Source organism: Lactuca virosa, chromosome 5 (assembly GCF_052849685.1).
Source record: "Lactuca virosa cultivar CGN04683 chromosome 5, Lactuca_virosa_CGN04683_v6, whole genome shotgun sequence".
NCBI lineage: Eukaryota > Viridiplantae > Streptophyta > Magnoliopsida > Asterales > Asteraceae > Lactuca > Lactuca virosa.
In genome coordinates, this window is record NC_136430.1 from 22933590 (window position 1) to 22946929 (window position 13340).

Consider the following 13340-nt stretch of genomic DNA (forward strand, 5'->3'; position numbering starts at 1 on the left):
AATAATCATCATGTTAGTGGGAGCATGATAATTATAATAAGTTTTGCAAGTTAGCAATGTTAATTATAGAAAACAAAAGGTTTCAATTGGAAAAAATTTTTTTGCTATAATTAAGGGAGAGGAAATTATACTTCATTTCAGGTCTAAAAGCTTAGATTGAGATTTTAATCATCTTTAGTCAAGGATATATATATGAATTTTATGTTGGAATGGTTCAACATAAGGAAATTCTATATATATTGCGTTCTCAAGATTCGATTATGACTACGACATCCCTCGTCATAGTCGAATTATGAAAACATGGCAAACAAAAAATATTGTAGCAAAAGACTAGTCTTGGATCATGTATTTATGTGAGACATCATGAATCATGTCCCATATGCTTTGGATATAGGATCGACTACATGTGCTATAATATTTGTCCTTTCTAAATTTTCCAAATGCCCAGGCATTAACAGGGGAAAAGGTCTAGAATTGGATATGACTAAAATGATTAAACAATTGTCGAAGACAATCTGAGGTTTACCAAATATTGGTTGCTCATGGACAGTTGGAAGTATGGTGTAGATTTTTGGAAAGGACCATATTCACATATTCTGAAAAGAGGCAACTCTTGTCCAGAAGTGATAGTCAGAATGGGAATGTGGAAATGTTTCATCTGAAAACTTAATGCAAGAAGGATGTTCAAAGCAATGTACTTTGAATTTGAGACTTCGTTTCCATGGAATTGATCTCCATTGGAATACTCTATAATGTCTGATGACAAGTCTTTGTGACTTTTGTGCATAGTCATTACAAGAGGATCAATGCATATAAGTTTAGAATCTAACATATTTCGGTAAATGGCAGGAATTTGGAATTCTTACATTTACGATAAGGATTTAGGATTGTGAAATGAGAATCATTGGAATTATGTTCAATTGATTTATTCCACAAAGTAAGGATCATAGACAAACATAGTGTGCATACTTGGTGTATGTCATAACTATTGTTTGGACAAACATAGTGTGCATGCTTAGAGCATGACATGACTATTGTTTTGATTCAAGTATAAAGTTGATTATTTGAAACATTATACAATGAATAATGAGTAATCAATATGGTGTTTAAATAAAAGGTGTTCTATTTACTCTCAAAGGTGCTTGGGATCATATTGGATTAGTATTATTCTTGTGTTTCACTTTGCATGTTTTGATTTCCCGAATAACTGGGTTATTCAAATTCTCCACAGTCGGTCATATGTTGGATGTAGGTATGAATCAAGACTGTCATGAAGTTGGCTTGTAGATGTCTAAGGTGTTGGATATAGAAAAAGTTGCTACAACATTCATGAGTGCTCAAAAGTTTTGAGTATTAGATTAAACCCACACTCATTTGAATCACTTCATGGATTTTTCACGAGTGATCATGAGACGATAATATATTATATTCTTCAAACCTAGAGATATGATTTGTTGACTATGAGTTGGTTATACATTAATTGCACAAAAACGCATCAGTAACTTGATGTTATAAAACGTGCCTTTGTGTATGATTCAACAAGTAGTAGGACAAGCATATGAGTCGAAGTTTATCCATTCCTTTTACCCTTGGAGGGATAAAGGCGATATCTGTGGGCCCCTCGATGATTTAGTGATGACATCCCTAAGTGTTTGGCTAAGCCTGGACTAATTTGATTTGTTCAATTAGTCAGTCGTCATAAATCAGAAATCGGGAAACAACAAATGGACAGAGAGAATGATTATAATCCATGTCTCAGTCCATATGATATCTAGAATGGAGGAATACATGATCTCTTATCTAATGGACACGTCATTTGACTAGGTCAGAGTTCGGCAGCGGCTTTAAGAGCTACGATTGCTAGTCGGGATCTTGGAGTCATATGCAATAATAGTTTTAGACTTATCCAAGTGGGACACTGTTGGATTAGATGTCTAAGCTCATAACTATTATTGGTATGTATTCGACCCAAGAGTAGCATGGTCCATTTGGGTTGCACTTCATCGGAACAATTTATATGGATAGTCTTTTGAGAATAGTATGTTTATGATTTATATTAATATATTATAAGTTCTAATATATTAATATGGAATCATATTATTTAATTAGTATTGATCAAGAATTAATTTAGAATTAATTTAGTGATCAAAAAGGGACTAATTAAATATGGACTCTTATATATAGGATGGGCCAAGTTAATTTAGGTTGGGCTAAGCTTTCATGGATAGTCCATGGAGTTTTTAACCCATGGATCCTATGGAAATGAAATGTCATGGGTATTAGGGTTTACATGAATGTAACCCTAATCCTCTATACTATATAAAGAGGTCTTTGTCACATGAAATGGGACGAGTGTGTGTGTAAGCTGTTGGATAAGTTGTCTAACTCCATAACTATATTTGAGATGTACTTGACCCGACCCGACATGGTCCATTTGGGTTGCACTTCACCCGAACAATTTATATGGATAATCTTTTGAGAATAGTATAAGTTATGATTTATTAATATATTATAAGTTCTAATATATTAATATGAAATCATATTATTTAATTAGTATTGATCTAAAATTAATTTAGAATTAACTTGGTGATCAAAAGTGTGACTAATTAAATATGGACTCTTGTATTTATATAGTGTGGGCTAATGCTTATTTTGAATGGGCTAGGTTTGCATGGTAAGTCCATGGAGCTTTTACCCATGGATCTCATGGAAATGAAAGGTCATGGGTATTAGGGTTTACATGTATGTAACTCGAAACCACCACACTATATAAAGGAGACCTTGGCACTTGAAACTGCACTTGTTTTTGTGTGAGAACTAAGGGTGGCCGATTTCTAGAAGTGTTCTACTATTCTCTCAAGTTTCTAAGGTTTGTGGTGATTTGTGAATTCCATTTGAGGCATCCACATTATTGGTGCTAGGCTCTCAAACTCCAAGCAATCAACCACTACTAAAAGGTATGTAACTCTACTAGCTTATTATGTTTCAAAGTTCCCCATGCCATGCTAGTTAGGTTAAGAACCTTGGAAAAGCAAATTTGCATGTATCTTAGTAAAACATAGATCCAAGGTTTCTAGGGTTGCATGTACACCATAGGAGTGTTAGAATGCTCAAAACCCATTAGTGGTATCAGAGCCTAGGCTTGTTTTCTTGATACTTGATGCAAATTGTTGAAGAAAGTCGAAAAATATGCATTCTGCTGAATGAACTCGCCGATTCCATGGGGAGACTCGACGAGTCCATGTGTAAAATCATCCTACTCGTCTGAGTAGGTTAATGCACTCGACGAGTAGAATGCCCAGAGTGCAGTTTTTTGAGTTTTGTTGCTGCAAATGGACTAGAAACATTACCCTAAACTGTTTTGGTCTTATAAAACTTGCTTTAGATGGTGTAATAGTTATGCTAATCCACTTTCAATGGATATTATCATAATTTCAAGTTTTGTATGGTTTATTTATGATTCTTGAAATTGTTGATATGAATGTTCATACACTTATGAGTTTAGAAAATCATAGGAATTATTTGCAACTTGCTTGTTAGTTTAATTCTTGATCTTGATGTGTTTTAATGGAATCCATAATTTGTCCTCAAGTTATGGATTACCAAAAGTCACTCATTTAAAGTCCATTAAAGAAACACATAGGTTACATAAATGAAAAGTCTCTTATTTTAATAAACCATTTACTCATAAGTTATGAAAGATGAAAAGTTTTGAAAGTTACAAAACTTCCCCTCAGGTTTTGGAACATGTAAAGTCTCACACATTTTAGTAAACTTTAGTTCCAACCCCTAGAATTTTAAAAGATAAAATTCAACCCTTATACTTTATAATATTATAAGTTAATAATATATATATATATATATATATATATATATATATATATATATATATGTATGTATATATATATATATATATATATATATATATATATATGTATGTATAAGAACAAGTCGTTTTACCGTTAGTAGGCCTCATTCATGAAGTCGGTCTATAAGGGGGGTATAAGGTTGTTGCCTATAAAATGACAGCTTAATGGGTGTCCACTCTCACCCACCGCTTCCTTGACTGGTGGAGGGTCGTTAGCCGAATGGGTAGAATAATGACTTTAATCCTTATTAAAAGTATGATGAATGTAAAGTAACTAAATGTTTTTATAAATTCCCAATCTTAGTTACTTTAGGAAAATGTGAATAAGGTGCTAACCCATGAAATTACACTTTGCACTTTGATTAAGTCGTTAGTGGAGCGTGTATGGTTAACCGACACACTAACCTGGACTTAACAAGGTAGGCAAAGGATGGCTTAAGGTTTATCAAAGGTCGGTGGAGCGCGTGTGGTTAACCAGCACATCGATTGAGTGATAAACATTAAGAGTACCAAGTAATTTGCATGGTTACTTCACACCTTGTTTTGTGATCCTCGGCATCCCAATCACAAAACTTAAAGGGCACACTCGAGATTGAAACATGCCATTGAAATGTTCAATGAATCTCAAAGAATCAAGGAGTTTCAAAACAAATTAAAACCTAATAATTTATTTTGTTTTTCATGGTGGAAATTGATGAGTCGTCATTCACCTACCTTCAAATATTTTATAGCTTGGATTACGACATCCCTCTTCTAAGTTATAAAATATTGTGTTGGGTCCTAGCCTTAATATTACAGTTGGGTGTCTTATTAAGGACTATCTTTATATCTAATCTAAACTTGTCTTTCTTCTTTACAGATGTCTTCCAACAATGCTGCTTCTGGCTCAAACCCTACCAGCTCCTTCTCTCTCATGAACCTTTGTGGGTGAGTCATCTTCGATTGATCCAACTTTATGGATTGGATCAAGAACATCAGGATGGTCACTCAGTATGAGGACAAAGAATATATCCTCGACAAGGAGCATAAGGAACTTGATGAGTCGTCTGCTACTCCTGAGGAGATCTCTGAATACCAGGCACATGAGAGAGATGCCACCAAATTGGCATGTATCATGTTGGCCATAATGACAGCTGAGCTCCAAAAGTCCTATGAGGACTATTACTCTTTTGAGATGCACCAGGACTTGATGGACCGCTACCATCAGATTGCTCGTCAAGAGCGGTATGAAATCATCTCCTCCATGATAACAACCCGGTTGAAGGATGGTGAACCCATCACGGTCCACATGCAGAAAATGCAAAGGAATGTGGACCGTTTGCTGAAACTGAATGTGAACTTCCCCGAGGAGTTGGCAATTGACATCATTTTGCACTCCTTACCTTCTTGTTATGATCAATTCCGAATGACATACCACATGAACAAGGAGGAAGTTGCACCCAGCAAACTTCAAGGACTCTTGAAGACCGCCGAAAGTGGTCTTAAGGGTAAATCGGTTGTTACTACTCCTACTCCTATCGCGGCCCCTGTCTTGGCAATAGGTCAAGGCAAAGGAAAGAAGAGGAAGAGCCCTTCGAAGGGTACCAAGGGAAAGTTCCTTGATGGCTCCTCTTCAAGTGGAAACAAGAAAGGTTTTGTGACTCCTTCTACCAACCCTAAAGAGGCTGAACGCTTCTATTGCCATAAAAAGTCGCACTAGAAGCGAAACTGCCCACAGTACCTGCAAGATGTTAAGGATGGGAAAGTGAAACCCAACCATGCAGGTATTTACATTATATTGTCTAATAACTCACCCTATTCTAATTCTTGGGTCCTTGATACAGGTTGTGGTATTCACATATGTTCTGATTTGCAGGGACTAAAAAGAAGTGAGAATGTGGAGCTTGGGAAGATAAACTTAATCATGGGGAATAGGAAAGCTTCACTTGTCACCAAGATTGGAGTTCACTCTTTGTTGCTAAGTAGTGGGTTTACATTAGATTTGAATAAATGTTGTTACTCGTCTGAAATGGCGAGGAATATTATTTCCTTTCATGGTTTGTACAAATAAGGGTTTACCTTTTCGTTTGATAATGAATGTGGTGGTATTAATGCTTTCTTTAATAATGTTCTTTATTTTAAAGCATTACCTTGTGATGGTGTGAATGAAACTGTGTCGGTTGTAGATAACCTAGGAAATAATGTATTGTGTATCGATTCTTCCACTATCTCGGATAAAGCATCATTATGGCATGGTCGTCTTAGACATGTAAGCAAGAAACGCATAGGCAAACTCCCAAAGGATGGAGTCTTGGAGTCATTTGACCTAAAGTCGGATGATAGTTGTGAATCTTGTTTGCTTGGGAAAATGACAAAGTCACCCTTCACTGGTACTTGTGCTAGGAGTGAAGGTTTGTTGGATCTTGTACACACAGATGTGTGTGGACCCTTCAGAACCGCCACAATGAATGCTAACCACTTCTATGTGACTTTTACTGATGATTATAGTAGATATGGATATGTCTACTTAATCAAGCATAAGTCTGAAACCTTTGAAAAGTTCAAGGAGTTTAAACAGGAAGTGGAGAATCAGTTGGGCAGGAACATTAAGATGCTTCGATCCGATCGAGGTAATGAGTATCTTAGTACAGAGTTCCTTGACTATCTTAAGGAATGTGGGATTGTCTCACAATTGACACCTCCCATAACACCACAACATAATCGTGTGGCTGAGAGGAGCAATCGAACCTTGTTGGATATGGTTCGTTCCATGATGATTTGAGCTTCGCTACCAATCTCACTTTGGGGGTATGCCTTAGAGACAGCCGCCCATATCCTTAATCTAGTCCCTAGATAAAAGGTTGCCAAAACACCTCATGAGATGTAGACTGGAAAAGTTCCCAATATAGACCACATCAAGATCTGGGGTTGCAAGGCTTTCGTGAGGCGTGAGACTCACGATAAGCTCGAACCTCGAAGTGAGAGGTGTATTTTCATCGGCTACCCACAGAGATCCTTTGGTTACCTCTTCTACAGACCCAATGATAATGTGGTCTTTGTAGCAAGGAGAGCAGTCTTTCACGAGAGAGAGTTCATGAGCCAAGGAAACAGTGGGAGGCAAGTTGACCTTGAAGAAATTCAAGAGTCAAGTGGTGAAGGAACCTCAAAACCTAGCAATCAACCTGAGGAGGAAACTCATGTTGATCCGACATATGAGTCTGTACGTCTGAGGCATTCCACGAGAGTTAGGAATGCACCTGAGCATTACTATGGTTTCCATATTACTGCGGAAGGTGATACACTTATCAGTGATAGCACACTGGTAAGTCTGGATGAACCTAACAGCTACACGAAAGCCATGGTAGGCTCTGAGGCTGCTAAATGGAAAGAGGCTATGGACAGCGAGATACAGTCCATGTATGACAATCAAGTTTGGAACTTGGTTGACAATGTACCAGGTCGTAAGACAGTCGAGTGCAAATGGATCTTCAAGAAGAAGACCGACATGGATGGTAATGTACACACTTATAAGGCGCGACTGGTTGCAAAGGGGTTTTGTCAAACTTCGGGAGTTGATTATGATAAGACCTTTTCACTAGTAGCAAAGATTAAGTCTATTAGGGTTATGCTAGCCATTGCTGCATTTCATGACTATGAAATATGGCGAATGGATGTTAAAACCGCTTTCCTTAATGGAAAGTTGGATGAGGATGTTTACATGAGTCAGCCAGAGGGTTTTGTCAGCGCAGAGTACCCTAATAGAGTGTGTAAGCTTGAGAAATCCATTTATGGATTGAAACAAGCACCTCGCAGATGGAATCTTTGTTTCGATGAGAAAGTCAAAGAGTTTGGCTTTTCGAGGAGCGAAGATGAGTCCTGTGTATATGTCACGGCTAGTGGGAGTATAGTTAGCTTTTTGGTATTGTATGTGGATGACATACTACTCATAGGAAATGACATCCCAACTCTGCAGGAAGTGAAGTCCTGGCTTGGGAAGTGTTTCACTATGAAGGACCTTAGAGAAGCTGCCTATATCCTAGGGATAAGGATTTTGAGAGACATGAGTAAAAGACTAATTGGACTTACTCAAAGCACCTATGTGGACAAAATGTTGAAAAGGTTCAACATGCAGAACTCCAAGAAAGGTGAGTTACCGATCCAGAGTAACGCCAGACTGAGTAAGACTTAGAGCCCGAGTACAGAGGCTGAGATAGCAGAGATGAGTCGAGTTCCGTATGCTTCCGCTGTAGGCTCGATCATGTATGCTATGACTTGTACTCGTCCTGATGTGGCCTTTGCATTGATCATGGTCAGCAGATATCAGGGGAATCTTGGCAAGGATCACTGGACTACGGTAAAGAACATTCTCAAGTACATGCGGAGGACTAAGGACTGGGTCCTTACCCTCGGTGGGAGTGATGACTTGAGAGTAGTAGGGTATAGTGATGCTAGCTTCCAAACTGATAGGGATAATTTCCGCTCTCAGTCAGGATGGGTCTTTACCTTAAATGGAGGAACAGTTACTTGGAAAAGTTCCAAGCAAGATACAGTGGCTGATTCAACTTGCGAATCAGAGTATATAGCGGTAAGCGAGGCAGCAAAGGAGGCTATATGGCTAAAGAACTTCATTGGAGACCTTAGGGTTGTACCAGCTTTAAAGGAGCCTATGGAGATTTTCTGTGACAGCAATAGTGTGGTTGCCTTAGCCAAGGAACCGAGAGATCATGGCAGATCCAGACACATTGACAAAAAATATCACTTCATTAGACATCGAATAGAAGAAGGACTCCTCGTGGCAAAGAGGGTATCATCAGATGAGAAGCCAACAGATCCCCTCACGACGGGACTGAGTAGGGTTAAGTATCTTTAGCATGCAAGGCGCATAGGGCTAAAGGATGATATTAGTTTTGGAAATTAGATACCTTTGAAATTTGTAAAGTGTAATTGACATTTGATGATAAATGAAAGTTGTTGTTTATTTATAAGTAAAGTGTTGCTATCTTTTGTCAATCGTTTACTATCATTTCATTTTTGCATGTTTTGGCTTCCAGAATAATTATGTTATGGTATATCATATTATTCAAATTCTCCACAGTCGGTCATATGCTGGAAGTAGATATCAATCAATACTATCAAGAGTTGGCTTGTAGATGTCTAAGATGTTGGACATAGCAAGAGTTGCTACAACACTCATGAGTGCTCATAAGTTCTGAATATTGGATTCAACCCATGCTCACTTGTATCACTTCATGGAATTTATCTCGAGTGATGGTGAGACGGTAATATCATATAAGTCTTCAAACCTAGAGATATGAGTTATTGACTATGAGTTGGTTATACATTGATTGTACGAAAACGCATTGGTAACTCGATGTTATAAAACGTGCCTTTGTGTATGATTCAACAAGTAGTAGAACAATCATATGAGTCGAAGTTTATCTGTTCCTTCTTGGACTAGAAGCGATATCTGGGCCCCTCGATGATTTTGTTGTGACCTATGTACCGGGCCCGGTAAGAACTAAATTGATGTGTTCAATTAATTTCTATGTCAAACAAATCGGAAATTAGGAAAAAACTGTTGGACAATAAGTAAGACATTGTTCCATGTATTTGTCCGGTTGATATCTAGAATAGAGGATTATATGATCCCTTATCTAAAATGGCGCTTCATAGTTCAACATAGTTTTAAGAGCTACGATTGTCGGTCGGTTCCTGAAGTCATAATTGCAACTATAGTTATTATACTTATCCAAGTGGGATACTGTTGGATAAGGTGTCTAAGTCCATAACTATATTTGAGATGTACTTGACCCGACCCGGGATGGTCCATTTGGGTTGCACTTCACCCGAACAATTTATATGGATAATCTTTTAAGAATAGTATAAGTTATGATTTATTAATATATTATAAGTTCTAATATATTAATATGAAATCATATTATTTAATTAGTATTGATCTAAAATTAATTTAGAATTAATTTGGTGATCAAAAGTGTGACTAATGAAATTTGGACTCTTGTATTTATATAGTGTGGGTTAATGCTTCTTTAGAAAGGGCTAGGCTTGCATGGTAAGTCCATGAATAGTCCATGGAGCTTTTACCCATGGATCTCATGGAAATGAAAGGTCATGGGTATTAGGGTTTACATGGATGTAACCCTAATCCACCTCACAATATAAAGGAGTCATTGGCACTTGAAATTGCATTAGTTTTTGTGTGAGAACTAAGAGTGGCCGATTTCTAGAAGTGTTCTACTATTCTCTCAAGTTTCCAAGGTTTGTGGCGATTTGTGACTTCCATTTTAGGCATCCACATTATTGGTGCTACGCTCTCAAACTCCAAGCAATCAACCACTACTAAAAGGCATGTAACTCTACTAGCTTATTATGTTTCAAAGTTCCCCATGCCATGCTAGTTAGGTTAAGAACCTTGGAAAATAAATTTTGCATTTATCTTAGTAAAACATAGATCCAAGGTTTCTAGGGTTGCATGTACACCATAGGAGTGTTAGAATGCTCAAAACCCATCATAAACAAGTGTGGGCCAATTTCTAGTGTGCTTACTATTCTCTCAAGTTTTCCAAGGTGTTTTTGGTGATTTGTGATTCCACTTGAGGCTTCCACACTATTGGGGCGAAGCTCTTAAAGTTCAAGACTTCAAGCTCAATCAAAAGGTATGTAATCTAACTAGGCTTTTCTAGTATAGTTTCTTCATATTATGCTAGTTATGACAAAACCTTGGAATATTGAATATTTGTATGTATAATAGAGAAAACATAGATCCAAAGTTTATAGGGTTGCATGTACACCATAGGAGTGTTAGAAGGCTCAAAACCCATCATGCTTATGGTGTCCATGGATGAAATATGGGTCATTGGTCAACATGGTAGTTGTTTATGGTGTCCATGGATGATATATGGGTCATTGGTCAACATGGTAGTTGCTTATGGTGTCCATGGATGACATATGGGTCATTGGTCAACATGTTAGTTGCTTATGGTGTATATGGATGACATATAGGCCATTGGTCAACATGGTAGTGGCTTATGGTGTCCATGGATGACATATGGATGACATATGGACCATTAGTTAACATGGTAGTGGCTTATGGTGTCCATGGGTGACATATGGATGACATATGGGTCATTGGTCAACATGGTAGTGGCTTATGGTGTCTATGGATGACATATGGATGACATATGGGTCATTGGTCAACATGGTAGTGGCTTATGGTGTATATAGATGACATATCGGCCATTGCTCAAAATATTTGTGGATTATAATGTCCATGGATGACATATAGATGACATATGGGTCATTGGTCAACATGGTAGTTGCTTATGGTGTCCATGGATGACACGTGGGTCATTGGTCAACATCGAAGTTGCTTATGGTGTCCATGGATGACATATGGGTCATTGGTCAACATTGTGGTTGCTTATGGTGTCCATGGATGACATATGGATGACATATGGGTCATTTGTCAACATGGTAGTGGCTTATGGTGTCCATGGATGACATATAAGCTGCAATATTAATGAACATAATATTATGGTTTTTCAATTAGAAGAAACGAAAGTTAATTTTGTTTAGCTCGCAAACGCGACTTACTTCCTACCCGAAGTCGCAGGTTCGAATCCTACTTATGTCAATAATTTTATTTTTATTTGTCTCTCTAAATTTAATCAATAATTTTATTTAACTTCATCTTTTTAAGTTTAAAATGTCAATTTATTTACAAAAATGCCCGTAGGTATTGACAAAACTACACTAACCATTTACGTAGTAACCTTTGTACGTTAAAGGGCAATTATGCCAATTCATAGTCTAAACACTTAGGCGCCATAATTTGTTGTCAGAATTATCCCGTCGTTTCAGTTTATCGGCGATTAATCATCTACATTCCATTACCAACAATCAAAATTCCGGCACGTTGATCAATAAACCCTAAAATTATTGTTGTTATATAATTTGAATCACACTCGACGCAGTTCAACATAATGGCAGCGAGTTGTTCATCAGAAAGAATGCAAACAAGACAACAAGGAACAAGAATTACTGCTTTGTCGTTGCACTTGATCGAAAAAATAGTAACTACGGTTGGAGGAAATTCACCAATTAATGCTTTTAAGTGCCAGTTAGTGTAAGTATAATGTGCATTACTTATATTATGCTTATATACATATTTAATTTAGTGTTTAATAGATTAATTTTGTTGATTTGTGAATTATAGTTGCAAACTCTTTAGGGATTTTGTAACATCAGACACAATATATAAAATCATAAACACAAATCGATTAAGGTTTTGTCCATTAAGTATTCAACAGTATGACGTCGTAAGCAAATACAGAAAGTTGAACAACCAACACGTACTCTTCAACGATGGAATGGTACTCTTTTTTTAAGCAATTGGATAAATGCGAATTCAATTAGTTTTCTATATTTGTATTTTTAAAATTGTATGATTACTTATTGTATGTCAGGCGAAGTATTTTACGATAGGGGAAGAAATAGCAGGGAAACAGTTGCTTCAAGATGCAGCCGATCAGGGGCAGTTGGATGCGATCTTCGTTCTGGGAATGATGTTGATGGCCGAAGGCATTGAAAGGAAGCAAGAAGCTCTGATCATGTTAAATAATGCCTACGTTAATACTAGAAGAAGTTGGAATCTAAGGCTTACCTGTAACAAGGTTCAAAACCACTTGGTAAGGAGATCGAAGCAGATAAAATTCCAAGGCTTACATAGAAGTTGTGCAAAGCATCCTTCTGTGAGCAGTTATAGAACAACTTTTATGTATCAGTACAGTTGGTTGTTGAATTGTGAAATTTGTTTGTGGGATGAATGTTTTTATTAAGTTTGCTAGGATATTTGACATTTATTTGGAGTAGTTATATATATGATTGTTGTTTGATTCACACAATTAGTGATGCATATTGTATGTTTTTTTTGGTGTAATGGGAATACATACTTATAACTTTATATATATATATATATATATATATATATATATATATATATATATATATGTTAGTTTTGATATGTATGTTATTTTTGTCTTTTTCATTTACTAACCAAAAGTTCATTGTGACCTAGTTGGATAGATTTCAAGGGCACTTTGGTCTCTTTGCAATCTCTAAAGTGAAGGCGCCATTTTTGCTATGGAAATAAAAAAAAGTAATTAATCAAGTCGTTATTAAGGAAAAAATTGTATATATAGAATTTATATTTTAAGTAGATCTATATCTATATTTATTAAGAATGTTATTTAAATTTATAATTACCCGTATACTACATGGGTTTTAACCTGGTATTGAATAATATCGACCAATAATTTGGCCTAGTATCCATCCAACACATTGAAATCAAGGGTTGTCGAAGGTCCCTAATCGATACACACTTTGTTTGTTCTGCAAGTGTCGATCTCAATTAAACCGTTCTACTAATATTCTAAGCATTTATCCAATTATAAAAGTTATTCAACCATTCAAATTA